The following is a 16224-nucleotide window of genomic DNA, read 5'->3' on the forward strand; positions in this document are numbered from 1 at the left end:
CCTATGAGCATATACAGGGGGAGGAGGTCCCCTTCAGTCACAGTCATAGGGGGAGGGAATAAGGGGAAAATGGGAGGGAGGGAGGAATGGGAGGATACAAGGGATGGGATAACAATTGAGATGTAATATGAATAAATTAATAAAATATATTTTTTTTAAAGAGATTTTTCTGACATTGGTTCCTTCTCTTCTATCCTCAGATTAGAGGAGAGACACATTCCCCACAGCAGTCAGCTCTTACTTCCAATCTCCCTTCATCTCATCTCTAAGGAAAGCAGCGTTTAACCACAAAGTCCCTGAAAACAGAAGCCCTATGAACCAGGACTGATTTTCTTAGGTGTCTGCTGAACCAGCTCCTCAGTGAGGCTGGAGAATTCTGTTGTGGGAAAGAAGATTGGCTCAGTCAGAACTAAAATGAGCACACCTGTCAGGGTTACACTGACTGCCCTGTATCACAATCTCTACCTCCTGTTCTATCATCCTCTGTCTCCCTCCCACTGTCTCCTCCATCCCTCTCTCTGGTCCCCCCACACTATTTATACTCTTTCCTGTAAATATGAGAATATATACTGGTGCATGTACAGATACATAGATAACAGATGAGACATTTATTAACCTTTGAGTAGAGAGATGATAAAGGGATGATAGATTAATAGGTAGACAAAGAGATAAATAGACAGAGATTAGGTAGGTAGATAGATAGATAGATAATGATAGATTAGATAGATGATTGAAAGATGATAGATAGATAGGTGATAGATAGATACAGATGAATAGATGACAGATGATATATAGATGATGGATAGATGGATGATAGATACATAGATGATAGATAATAGATAAATGATAGATGATAAATAGATAGATAGATAGATAGATAGATAGATAGATATAAATAGATCATAAATAACCCTTCTGGCCCGCCTCCCTGTACACCTGTGCTCATGCACACAGACATATTGAAAAATAAAATGGATCTTTAAAACAATAATGTATCTTCACATCAGAAAATGTAACTCAGACATATTATATTCATTTAAAAACCTGCAGTGTCAGCCGGGCATGGTGGCATATGCCTGTAATCCCAGCACTCAGGAGGCAGAGGCAGATGGATCCCTGTTAGTTTGAGGCCAGCCTGGTCTACAAAGCGAATCCAGGACAGCCAAGATTACACAGACAAACCCTGTCTCAAAAAAATAACCAAAAAACAAAAACAAAAACAAAAACAAAAAACCTGCAATGTCCTGTGTGATTACATGGGCTTCCTTGAAGGAGAGATAAACATGTTTTTTGTTTAGGTCACAAGTAGGGGATGAGAAAAAGACTTGTGAGAGAGTAGGTAATGATTATCCCCTTAGAAGTCGAATCACCATGTCGGAGAGATTGGTTGTTAACTAGCTGAAAAACATCCTTGAACAAATTCTGAGAGGAGGTATAAATGTGAGCCAAAAACAAGAGCCTTTGGAGATTTGGGATAGTTTTGACTGTTCAATTGCTCCACTTCGAGACGCTCCTAGAGAGAACAGCTCAAGGGAAGGCTTCTGGGCTCCGGGCTCCAGCTGAGGTTCTGGGTTCTAGTTGTTGTGTGACTCGCGTTACCGTCTCGCCAGCAAAGAACGACGCTGCACACACAGGATCCTTCTGCAGTAAAGCTTTAATGCGTCTTAAGAGGGAGAGCATAAGCTTACGACAAGTAAAATGGAGACCCCAAACAGCAGAAACCCATCCCTTATATAGGAAACTGTTCTCCGCTTAGGATGTGTCAGTCCCTGACTTGGCTGTTACTCATCAGGCGATATGACGCCACAGGAGAGGCAGAGCACAACAAGTGGAAAGTTCCTTCGCACATGCGCAGATTACTTGTTTACCAGTTTGGGACACAGGATGTCAGCGCCATCTTGTAATGGCGAATGTGAGTGCGGCCTCTCACATTGTTGCAGGTTCCAGCAGCAACGTTGGTTGAATTGCTGGTCTGCTGAAATCCTGCTGATTATGCTAGGAGAATCGTTCCTCAGAACTGATATCCTTACCATTTCACTATTGTATTCTTTTACCTTCTTTTCCTACTGTTTAGTTTATTCACATTATAAGTGGAGCACTCTCAGTTAGTAAGTTTGTAATAAAGTATATTTGCTAAGAAAATTGAGCCTACACTTCGTAGAGACGATGTGTGACTGACAGCAACTGTTGTTATCTACAACAACGTGTGTAAACAGTGGACATGACAGCTGTCTCTCAGTCCCAACATTATTCAAACATTAATGCTTCTTTTCTAGAACATGAACTATGTCACCCATCAGCATCTCACTTTTCCCTCAGGTCCTTGTTTATTTTTGGGAAGAATACAAAGTGACTTCAGCCCAGAAGCCTGATGCCAGCCTGAATAATGCAGGAGAGAGCACACCATCTCCTGTTGTAAGACTCTAATCAGGAGCCTCTATCCTGGGAAGTACCGAATGAGAGAGACAGGTTGATGCAAAAGCAAGAGGTTTTATTTGTCCAATGCAACGAGGTCAGCTTACACTCGAAGGAGAGTGTTACAAACAACAAATTTGTAATGTTTATATACTCTAGCAATGGCAAACTTCAGCAACAGTACTATAATTGGCAAATGCATATTGGGTGAAAATAAGGGTGTCTTTGAAACGTGGCACTTTTTGCCTTGGCAGGTGTTGGGAGGCCGCAAGGCAATTTGTGGCTTTTTTTTTTTTTTTTTTTTGGTGGTTCAGGTTCCTGAAGTGGCTGTAATGGCCCGTTGCAATGGAATTTTCCAGAGTTTGGTTTCTCAATTGGGAGTTACTTGTATCAAATTGCTTCGGTGGCGTTTCTGGAGGCTGTTGCGAGGTCATTCCCAGGACACAAGAAGAAGTGAAGTCACCTGGAGGACAAGTTCTCATACAGAACATGGTATTAAATGCAGAATATAAATTACATATAGGATATGGCATTAATTTTGCCCCTACACTGTCAGTCATGTCTGGTAATGGATCTAGGCAGCCTTGTAGGCTGTGATTGAGATGAGCTTTCTCATTCATGTAGGGGACTAATTAGGTTCTCACATCGTTTTAGCACAGTACACTCAGCTACTGGCACCCGTGTGTGTGTATGTGTATGTGTGTGTGTGTGTTTGTATGATTTATATGTGCTAGGTATGTGTGTGCTTCTCCTAACCTTGACTGTTGTTGCTTAAGGGCTGTCTGTCCTGATCATTCTCTGTCTGTCCAGCTTATTTATGATACAAGGTCTCTTCTTCTCTTCTTCACCTGGATAGATAGATGATAGATAGATAGATAGATAGATAGATAGATAGATAGATAGATAGATAGATAATGACCTAACTATCAAATACTGGCTGGTCACCAGGCTTCAATGATTTGTCAATCTTGTTCCATAATATCTGGCTTGTTTGTATGCATTTGGAGATCGGTCCTTGGCTCTTGTGTTTGCAATGCAAGCACTATACAGCCAAAGTATAGGTCTGCAGCCCTACAATTGTATCCTTCTAAACAAATGCTGTCATGCAAAATGTCTGCAGTACTTGACAAAAGAGGAGATCCATGACTCAGAACGGAGCCAGGGACAAATTCTCGATGGAGTTCTCTCTGTCCTGTTTATTTCCTTTAGGACTAAGGTCTGATTCCCTAATTTTTTAGGTCCAAAATATGTAGATCCATTTTCCTCCCTTCATTCTATCTGGACACCCCATTCTTTCACCAGCACCACTCATGTTCATTTGTGTCTTCCCTCCTTGTTACCTCTATATACATATACAGACATGTAGACACATATACAGACACACATACATATACAAATACACATACAGACACATGACACATATACCCTTTTTTTTTTATTTGGTTTTTTTTTCAAGACAGGGTCTCTTTGTGTTAGCCTTGGCTGTCCTGGACTCGGTTTGTAAACCAAGCTGGCTTCGAACTCACAGCGATCTGCCTGCCTTTGCCTCCTGGGTGCTGGAATTAAAGGCATGTGTCACCATGCCTGGATCCCACATTTTTTTTTTTTTTTTTTTTAGCTAACGTATAGGTATTCCTATGTGCAATTGAGGTGAAAACCCTTACACACAACATACATTGATGTAAGGACATTTGCCTTTTATGATACAAACCTGAAAGGAATGGTGTAGGCTCAGACACCCCAAGGCCAGGTTCTCTGCACAAAGGAGATTATCTCCCCAGCTCCCTCCTGCTCCCCAGGGGCAGAGGGCAGGGGTAAGTGACAAAGACAGGAGATGGAGGATGAAGGAGAAGGGGAAGGGGAAAAGGGAGCAAGTGGGAAGAGAGATATTTGTCCTAGACAGTGACAAAGGAGAAGGGGGAGGGGACAAAAGACCGCCTCTGGATAGATAGAAAGAAGTGGCATGTAGGAAAATGGCCATTTGTAAAGGTAGAATGAGGTGTTTAATTTTAATTGAGCATGTTAATTAGGCAAGCCAAAAGGGGCTTCTGACTGGTAGACTTCAATGCTGCCACAGCTAGACAGGAGGAAGTGGTCAAATAAGGGAGTAGAACTTGATGAGCTATACCTTTGGGAATGTAATCTAACAGGTTTTTCTAGCAAGGTAGAGGGAAGGGGGAAAGGACAAGGCCTGGCAGAGCCACATTTCCTATCTATCTATCTATCTATCTATCTATCTATCTATCTATCTATCTATCTAATCTGTCATCTATCTACCCATTGATCTATATGCCAAGATGTAGCACTCTCTATGTATGTTAATAAATGTCTTTTCTGTCATCTATGTATCAGTCTATATTCTCATATTTATGACTATAAATAGTGTGTGTGTGAGGGACCAGAGAGGAGGATGGAGGAGACAGAGGAAGACAGAACAAGAGGTAGAGATTGTGATACAGGGCAGTCTGTAATCCTGACAGGTGTGCTCATTTTAATTCTGACTGAGCCACTCTTCTTTGGCACAGCAGACTTCTCCAGCCTCCCTCAAGAGCTGGGCCAGCAGTCCCTGAAGCAAAGAAGTCCTGGTTCACAGGACTCCTGTTTTCCTGTGCTTTGTGGCTAAAGGCTGCATTCCTCAGAGATGAGATGAAGGGAGATTGGAAGTAAGAGCTGCATGCCAAGGGGAATATGTCTCTCCTCTACTCTGAGGCTAGAAGAGAAGGAATGGATATTGAGAAAATCAGAGAAATCTGTACAACCTAGAGCACAAATAGGGGCTAGGCTGCTCTTCCCTATATGATCTAGACAGTCTGCTTACCTGCCCTTTTGTAACTTTGACCTCCTGGCTGCTATACCTAATTATCATTTTATACCCTCTCCTTCCTTTTTCTCCTCCTACCACATGATTCAGGGTCATGTCTACCATGGACACTACCAGGTGTCCCTCCCACTGGCTATACTCTGTCACATATATGCAATACATTTCAATGATAATAATAATATAATTATAATAATAATAACAACAATAACAACAATCTTTCTATAATCTATTATATACAATAAACTATTATAATCTATATAATTTATAGTTGTGTTAGATTATAATTATTTATATAATATACATATATAGATATAATGATTATATTCTACAACTAATATATTATATATTTATTTTAATAACTATAATAAAATAATATGTATCTATTATAGAACTTATACCTATGTAAGTAAAATGATTATATAAGTTATAATTTATAGAGATTTTAATAATTTATACTAAACTTTCTATAATTTTTAATATTGTATAAAGATTATTATAATCCATAATATACAGTCAGTATCAAAAGGTCTTGAGGTATATATAATAGCCACAAACACAGGGACCTGGAGCATATATAATAGTCAACATATTAGGGAACTGGGTTATATATAATAGAGGACATTATGGGGCCTGGTGCATATATAATAGTAGCCACCGTGGGGACCCGGGCTATATAAAATAGTCATCATCAGGGGGTCTTGGGCATATATAATAGGCACCATTATGGGGATCTGAGGTGTATATAACAGGTACGAACATGGGGGCTTGGGAAATGTATAGTAGTCACCACGATGGGGACCTGAGGCATATATAATAGGTACAAGCATAGGGACCTTGCACATGTATAAATGTCACCACCATGGGAAACTAAAGCCTGTATATTAGTCAGAACTATTTAACCTGGTGGCATCAGAGAAATGGAAAGAAAGATAGTATATCTTTATACACTGTGTTTATACATGTATAGACATCTGTGTACCTGTGAGAAGAGCCAACATTAAAAAAAATACAGTAAAATTACAACTTGCTGGTGAGAAGTGGACAAGATGAAGATGATTTGCTCATTTCCTACTGAAGTAAACATATTGGGCTGCTGGGAGGTGTAGACCAATGATAAACCCAGGCACAGAGACCCAGCTTTGCTCCATGTACTGAAAAACTAACACAAGTGAAGGAACAAATTAAAAGGTAAATGCATCTAGGTCCCTTGGTGGAGTGTTTACTGGAGTGGATGAGACTGTGGATGCTTGCTCTCCTGTACCACATAAAAAGGTGTGGCCTGTAATCCCAGCTCATTTGGGATGTGAAGGCTGGAGAATCATAAATTCAAGACCACATTCAGCTCCATAATCAGTTCACGACCCTTTAAACAAACACTATGATTTCAGCTCCTCCTGATCCCTCTTCCTTTCACCTGTGGCCCTTGAGGCAATTAGGTTGACCAGAAGTCTTCACACAGTGCACTTCCCTGACAGAAATGCAATAGGCTGAGTGCAATGAAGTGCAATGTTACACAAACAGTTAATTGGCTGAGAGACACAGACTTTGTATGGATGATGGACCCATGTGGCTTAGATCCAAGGTGCAAGGGGTTTCAAGTCAGGACTCCATGTTTGGTGTCTGTCTGTTTGACCATCTGTCTCCTGATAATAAACAGAACACACGAGCCTGCTTCTTGATGCTTGCGATTGACCATCAGATAACTAATGCTGAGACTGATTAATAATCATGTATTATTTGGGACCGACAGGTGACAGTAGGTCAGCTCCCATCAGCAGGAAACATGAATCCTCACCATGTTAATTTATGAATTCAACATCTAATTTTTCCCTGTTGTTATAATGAACAATACATGTTCACTGTAATTGTTAATTTCAGGCAGATCTATAGCTTTCTTTTTTGTTGTTTTCTAACTCGATTTCAGTCAATTCACTGGTCCAGCTGTCTCGAGGTTCCTTCATGTGAGAGCAGCTTGAAAATGTTGCCAACAGGTGGTGACTACTGGGAAGTTCTGCTCGGCCACCAGAACAAGTGTTTATCTGCCGTTACATACACATGTCCCAGAGACATCAAGGAAAATCTTAGATAGAGCTGAGGGCACTTAAAAACACAAGCAATGAGTAGAATTGAGGTACTTCAAGTATTGCCTGCAGGCAGCCCAGCTGACAGGCTTCCGATGTTTAGTTTCTTTCTGGAGTAAGAAAAAGAAAAACTCCAAAAAGTAGTTTTGCCTGTAAGGATTATCAATAGATAAAAGTAAAGAGTTATCTATATAGGTAGAGGGAATAAATTCCAGAGCCTGGGGAGACACAGGGTCTTTGAAAAAGAAGAATATTCCTACTCCCCCATGCAGCTCCTGGTTGCTGTTGATGCAGTCTGATGAAAGGAAGTTGGATGGATATATATATATGTATATATATGCATATATACATGTACATATATATGTATATATATCTGTCATCATATATAGATGATAGATATATGATAGATAAATAGATAGATAGTAGATTGGTAATAGATATTAGATGGTATATAGATAGTCCGATCTTCACCTACCCAATGACATCCACTCACACCCACCCACATCACCCAGTGCGTCTGCTGCATTCCTGTTGTGCAAAATGTCTCTCAGAAGTGCCTTAATTAGGATACATTTGAGTCAGTCTGGCTTGATGGGAAAATGCATGGGAGGAGCTGAAGACAACCAGTCAAGTCACATCTGTAGCCAGGAAGCAGACAGAGGTGAATCATGCTTGTGCAATCCCTCTCCCCATTAAATTCACTGTAGGACAGAAGTCCATGGGATTGTGTTGTCCATAATTACAGTCTATCTACCTTAATTATTAATTCTAGACCAGGCCCTGAGGCCCATGTCCCAGGTATGTCTCGATCCAGATGATAATCAGTATAAGATGTCAATGTCAAACATGGGTCCTGGTCTTTCGTTTTCTGTAAATAAGTATTTTCTGTCAGGAGGAGCTTTTACTGTGATTGCAACATGTAAAATCCTGTGAATTGTCTGACCAGCACATCCATCTTGTTATTGTCTTTCCTTTGGAGAACACGGTTGTCTGTTTTGTAAAGCTACTGTGAGGGTTTCATGAAAGAGTCATTTTGTGGCATGACATAGGCTTTTTGAAATGTCAAATATCACATGACTCTGCCCAGTTGAGCCTGATCTTTATGAACTCACTGCCATGGAGTCTTTGCTGAAGCTGGGAGCAGAGCCTGCCACTTGCTTTTTCTTAATCAGAACAAGGACATTTTGCAGTATTAGTTTAGGCTGGAGACAGTGTCACATGGAGCTGGAATTCAACATGTGACCTTTATCTCATCAACTGTTTAAATATCACTGCCCAGCGACTGATGATCTTGGTGACACAGTCAGCACTTTGAGGTAGAAATGCATGCATGGATGCGTCCACAAACACACATCTGTTCATTAATAGAGACATTATTATTCATGTGATAAAGCGGATCATTAAAGAAGACATTTTTTCCATCCTCACTGTAATCCTTAGCTTAGAGCCTCAAGGGAGGGATTGCTTAGGTCAGATTGCCCTGCCAGGGGATATTCTGATTGTTAATTGATATAGAAGGGACCAGCAACTGAAGCAGTTTACCACTCCAGGTCACAACTCATCACGGGAGGGAATCAAGGCAGGAATACAGGTCAGGATCTTGAGAAAAAGGGAATATGTAGGCTTTCAACCTTTTCAACCCTACTTTATTTGGAGTTTTTTAAGGCTAATGGGAGCAGGAGAAGTAGACCTTTTTAGACTCAGTTCCTTGGAGAGATTTCACTCTTCATCAGAATTCCAGCAATTAAACCCATTAAACAGCAAACCATCAATTCAGCAAAGGTGACTGCAACCGCAGTAGCAGGAATCCAGAGCAGCAGATGAACCTGGAAGCTAAAAGGGTTCTCTGGAGCACTTCTCTCTAGGAGCATCTCAAAGTGGAGGGATGGACAGCCAAATGATGGAAAACAATGCCAAGACCCAAAAGTCAAGCCTCTTGTTTTGGGCTCCTGTATATATATCTATCTCCTCACAGTCTGTACTAGGATGTTTACTAGTTGGCAAAGACCAGGGCTCCCACAAGAAATAGTTCCTTTTCTAGTGGACAAACACCATATGTTCTCTCAAAAGTCTGTTTCCAATGGAAAAACATCACACACCCTCACACAAGTCAGTTTCCCATGCCATTCTTGGCATCAAAACAAAAATATGTTTATATACACTTCAGGGATGTGCTGTTCCACCCAGCAGGGGACTCACAGCAGAAACAGGTGTGGCAGGAATGTGAGGGGATGTCTGCTGGCTGTTAGACAGGCTTGCTCCCATTAACTTTCCAGTTCAGTTGAGGACCATACACCAAGGGAATGATGACACCCACTGTGGGCTGTGGGGCTCTCCTACATTGGTTAACAATCAAGACATCCCCACACATATTACTGTGATCCAGGCAGGCCCTCACCTAAGTGTGAGATGACTCTAAACAGAGTTAAGTTGATGGTTAAATGTAACCAGGGCAGTGAAGATCGGTAAATACTTTATTTAATGACCCAATTCACCCAGTCAACATTTATATCTCTGTATGACTGGACAGATACAAGGGTGTGAATGTGATCATAGATATATTTATGTTTCAGAGTGGCAAATGCATTGTCTTGGATGTAAATTTCAGGGCAAGGATGCTTAAAGAATCAATAATAAATGTTATATCCTGAGTTCGACCAAAGTGTATTTTAGCTTGGGTATTTTACCGCAGCCATATCAAGGAAACTTGTTCCAGATGTTTTGTGCAACATGTGTTCAGATGCTGATTTCTGTGCCCTGAAATCTGGCTGCAGTCCAGACACAGTCATTGTCATGATCATTAATCAGTGTTGTGTAAATTTTGGTCCACAATTATCTCTGATTGGTTAATAACAAAGCTGAGCAGCCTGTAGCTGTAGTCAGCAAATGGGGAAGATGTTGGGTTGTTTAACTCTTCCTGCTATGTATGTAAAATGTTAAAAAGAGAAAAAGAAAAGCATCACAGTGTTGTGACATATGCTTCGTCAGGACATAAACCAGACTGTTTGGCAATCACTGAGATCCCTGCTTCTCAAATTTCTCCTACTTATGTCACAGAAAACATGGCCGCCTGGCACGTTTCTAAAGCTGGGATCCTCAATGCATTTGGCAAGCTAGTCATGTGGCTCTGCGTGAAAACTGAGGTGAGTTTGATGAATGGCGTTGATTGTATATTCAACCAGTCTCCTGGTTACGTGGAGAACTGACAGTGAATGCCAGTGGCCGTGGGAGGATGCAGATTCCTCAGTTATTTCTGCGACATTACTTTGCCATTGAAACTAAAATGAATTGTCCTATGTAGGCAGCACTTTACAGTCTTCAAAATACCAGGACAGCATCTCAATGATGTGTGTGCATATGTATGTGCATGGTCCTATGTGTGTGCAGGTGTGTGCGTATGTGTGTGTGCGAGTTTGTAGATGGCATAGGTTGATAATGATTGTTTTCTGCTTCCAGTCTCAACCCATCTTGGATATTTTTGGGGGGAGGCATTTGGTTTTGAGACCTGATCTCTTTGTGTAGCCCAGCTGTCCTGGATCCTGCTCTATAGACCAGGCTGGCCTCACACTCACAGAGATCTTCCTGCTTCTGCCTCCCAAGAGCTGGGATTAAATATGTGCACTGTTGCTGCCTGGCTCATATTAATTAGTTAATTAATCATATATCATGTAAAAACATATACAGGCTATACACACTTTGTAGTATTTACTATATAATATATACATGTATCTATACATGGCTATATACATTATAGGTATATAATATGCACAGTATTGTAGGTACTGTATATGTGTATAGTGCACCTATACATAACTCTATACATAGTTAATCATATAATTTATAAATAACCTATGCAATGTATATGCTACACTATCTCCTCATTGCACATAAATAACCTATGTGCAATATATATGGTACACTATATGTACTATATAATGTATAATGGGTATCTCTATACATGACTGTATACATAATACACACTATAATGTATATACCATATAATATAGGATGTGTGTCTATACATAATTATATGCATTATAAATCTATGCATAATTGATTGTACATCATATACATAATCTATACATTATATATAGAGTTGCTATGAACATGCTTCATGGCAATGCCCAACAGGGAGAACATGGCTGCTTAAAACACACATAACCTGAAAAATCACTCTGAACCTTATGTCTGTTCCTATCACCAGGCTCCCAGTATCAGGAAGCTGATTGTGCAAAACGATACTAAAAGCAACAATGCTGGGGTTAAAGGACTCTCCCAGAAGAACCACATTTGGCAGTAGTGTGCCACCCATGTCCTTTGCTCCTGGTGCCTGCCTTGGGGAGCAATAAGCAGCTCTGTAAATGCACAAACTCACCAGGGCATCATTGTCTTCACAGGCCTGTGTACATCTCCCATCTGTCCCTGGCATCAATGCCCATTAATCACTCACAAAGCCTCATGCTGTGATTGGGATTCAAAATGGTGCCACCTCTCAATCCCAGCTCACTCGTCCCAGCCACAGCCACTCAGTATCTGCCAATATTGTTCATGGGGGTAATAAATCATGCAGGATGTAGATCACATGGTCTCTGTGCACCACGATAAATCTCTGAGCAGTTAACTTCTCTTTAGACAAGAGCAGATAATAAATAAAGGGCCAATGAAACTTATATTCTATAATACATATAGACACATAAATATATAGATGATAATACAGGACATTCACCTGTAAACATATACACTATAATCCTATACACATGTACACATATATGTATATATATGTATGCACATATATACTATAATATAGACATGTAAATATATATACTGTAATACAGATAGACACACATACATATATAGACTATAATACATATGCAGGTAATGAATTCTTCATACATAAATTCCTACTAATATGAAAATGTATATGAATAAACTGATAAATATATACATATGTACCCATACATGCATTATACCTATTTATGCACTTATCCTCCCATCATCCATCCATTTCTCATCAATGCATGTATCATCTACTTCTACCTACCTATATACCTATCTATCATCTATGTATCTGGCACCTATTTATCTATCATTTATTTACCTTACCTATAATCTATCATTTATCTGACATCAATATATTTATCTATCATCTATGCAGCTATCGTATATCCATCACCTATCCATTTTCTATATTTATCATCTAACATTGTTTTTCTGCCCATGTACCATATATACCAAAGTCTACACACACCCACACACCCACACACCCACACACACACCCACACACACAGTCACCACACTGCACTAGGTATTGTATATTATGTGTATATATTACCTGATAATTTTAAACCTACATTTTTACAACAATAGCTGTCCCAGATTAAAAATCAACCACATGCACATTTGCAGAGCTTCACATGTCATAACACATCACACACCCATTACAGTGAGTTCAGAGACAAATGAAGTCAGAGGTGAAAGAAATACAAATGGAGTCATCACACTGAGAGCAGTTGTCAATCAAGTCCGTTGACCTTGCTCCCCTAGGAGAATCAGCAAACCTCACCTCCCTGTCGATTCTTCTGAGTGCAAAGCCTATACTGTCCAGTCGGAGATTTCTGTGGCCCATGGATAAGCTGAAGAGCCCATCATTTTTTGGCAGCCTCTATCACCATCAATAAATGCCTATAGGACTCCTGCTGGAATTGTTGCCTGTCTTGTCACACAAATGAACAGAAAGATTCAGGATGCAACAGGGTAAGGGATGGCTCTGTGACACACGTTTTATACTCAGGTCCTTTGTCAGAGATATAAATTAGTCCATATGGGTTTCTCCACTCCTCATTTGTCTATATGGTGGACAATGAGTGACTGGTGGCTGGGCCATTTAAATGTAGGTGCATTTGAGGGCTGAGCAGACATGTCCTGAGGAATCCTGGGTAAGGGACAGCATTAGATGGCCTTCACTTGCCTCCCTGAGAGATGGAGGACTTTCAAGGATGGACAAACAGCCACAGGACCCTATGCGCTGAGGCCAGGGCATCAGCCTGAAGAAAAGGCACCAACTTTTGAAATCTGCATTTCTCACTTTTCTCTTTTTCTCCTTGTGACTTGTTTTTTATCTTCTGGAGATTTTCAAAGGATGATGTGAAGACATTTCTTGAGCACAGAGTGTAAGTGAGAGAAAAGTGACTCCTGCGACCTGAAGCATTTGGTCAGGCTATGCACTCAACAGAAATAAAGTAGATGAATCGCAGGAAACAGCGAGTTTATAAAGGGGAGGAGAGTGTCAGCAGGCATCCCTGTGTGAGTGAAAGACCACTAGCACCCTGAGCTAGAGAAGACAGACAGACAAATAGAACTTGACTGTGATTTTTTTTTTTTTCCTCTCTCAAGACAGGGTTTCTCTGTGTAGCCTTGGCTGTTCTGGCCTCATTTTGCAGACCAGTCTGGCCTCAAACTCACAGCAATCCACCTGTCTCTGCCTCCTGAGTGCTGGGATTAAAGGTATGCACCACCACTGCTCAGCCTGTGATTCGTTTTTTTCTTCTTTTTTTTAATAATTCATATTACATCTCATTTGCTATCCCATCCCATGCATCCTCCTATTCCTCCCTCTCTCCTGCTTTCACCCCATTCCCCTTCCCTATGACTGTGACTAAGGGGAACCTCCAACCCCCTGAATATGATGCTAGGGTATCAAGTCTCTTCTTGGTAGTCTGCTATCCTTCCCCCGAGTGCCATCGGGCCTCCCCATCAAGGGGACGTGGCCAAATACGGGGCACCAGAGTTAGTGTGAAAGTCAGTCCCCAGTCTCCACTCATCTGTAAAGAATGACGTGTACCTTGCCTAGGTCTGGGTAGGGGTTTGGTGATGACTGCACGTATTGTCCTTGGTTGGTGCCTTAGCTCAAGCAGAACCCCTGGGCCCAGATCCGTCCATCAGTGTTCTTCTTGTAGGTTTCTAGGACCCTCTGGATCCATCTATTTCCCTATCTCCTATATTTTTTCACCTAGAGTTCCAATAGGATGTCCTCACCTCTATCCCACTTTCCTGGTAAGTGAAGACTTTCATGAGGCCTGCCCCTTGGGCTAGTAGTGTCCAGTTATAAGTGAGTATATACCATTTGAGTCTCTCTGCTTCTGAGTTAGGTCACTCATTATGATCATTTCTAGTTCAATCCATTTGTCCACAAATTTCGAGAATTCCTTGTTTTTAATAGCTGAGTAGTATTCCATAGTGTAAATGTACCACAGTTTCTTTATCCATTCTTCTACTGAGGGACACTTAGATAATCCAATTGAGAAATGGGGCTCAGAATTAAACAGAATTCTCAACAGAGGAATATTAAATGGCTGAGAAACACTTAAAAGAAATGTTCAGCATCTTTAGTCATCAGAGAAGTGCAAATCAAAACAATTCTGAGATTCCATCTTACACCCATCAGATTGGCTAAGATCAAAAATTCAAGTGACACCACATGCTGGCGAGGATACGGAGAAAGAGGAACACTCCTTCATTGCTGATGGGAATGCAGACTAGTGCAGCCACTTTGGAAATCTGTCTGGCACTATCTCAGAAAGCTGGGAATAGGGCTTCCTCAAGACCCAGCTATTCCATTCCTTGGCATATACCCAGATGCTCCAGATTACAAAAAGGACATATGCTCAACCATGTTCATAGCAGCCTTATTCATAATAGCCAGAACGTGATTTGTTTTTTCATGTGCACTATCTTCCTCTGAATTGAAAAGACAAGAACTCCCACACTGTGGATAGAGCCTGTCCCTATTTTTACAGTATTCTAGTATCTGCTTTACATATGTCTCCACACCTTCACTATTCTAATTCTCACCATCAATATTCCACTTGGATCCCATTTCCGAATCAGACATGAATGCACATGTGTAACTTACTCCCAGTTTACATCCTCTGTCAAGAAGGACAACATCAGTTTCACTGAGTAGTACATAATGTTATGCTTAAGACTATACCTGCGACTGCTGCGTGTGTAAAACACAGACTTTGGGGTTTGTTTTAGGAAAGGCCAACATGGAAATAGGCTGGAAGTTGTGCAAGTTGTGCTCTGATCTCCATGTGTACACGCACAACTGTATGTACCCACAACCACTCATGTATATAGACATGCAAATACATGTGCAAAGAAGCACACACACAGTTTTATTACTTTTTTTTTTTTTAAAGATGATTATTTTGGCGATGCTCAAAGCCTCCTACATTTTATCTTGGATGCCAGCAAAGGTAGAGGTTTGGAATCGTCCTTATGGGATTATGTATATGGACATACTTCTGTTCCTATAGTTTGACGGTCATCCAACTACGTATGTATGTATGTATGTTCTATCATCTATTTACTTATCATCTATAACCTATTTTATCTATGTATCATCTATGATCTAACCACCTGTTGTCTATCATCAATCTATCAGGTATCTCTCCATCTGTGTATCTATCATCTAGTTATGCTTGTTTGTGTCTGCGCATGCTTGTTGGTGCCTGTGGAAGCCAGAAGAGACTGCTGAACCCTGGAGCTGCAGTCCCAAAGTTGTAAGTACTGAGTGAGTGTGGATGCTATAAACTTACTCGAGTCCTTTAGGAAGCACATGTGTTCTTAGCTCCAGGGCCACCCTCATCTTCACAAACATACTTGATTTTATACTGTCATCCCTCCTGTAGATGCACATGTGCATACAGAACACAGTGTCTCTGAGCTTTCATTGACATGTTGGTAGAAAAAGCTTTAGATTGGGGCAAGGGCTTTCTGGGACCTGAGATCCTCACATTAATCTTTGCTGAAATAACATTTTCCAAACTGTCCTGGACAATTGAATGAGACAAGATTGCCAACTAGGGATCTAAACAAAGCTATTTATTGTCTCTGTGGCAGCAA

This window comes from Acomys russatus, chromosome 7, assembly GCF_903995435.1.
Source record: "Acomys russatus chromosome 7, mAcoRus1.1, whole genome shotgun sequence".
Taxonomy (NCBI): Eukaryota; Metazoa; Chordata; class Mammalia; order Rodentia; family Muridae; genus Acomys; species Acomys russatus.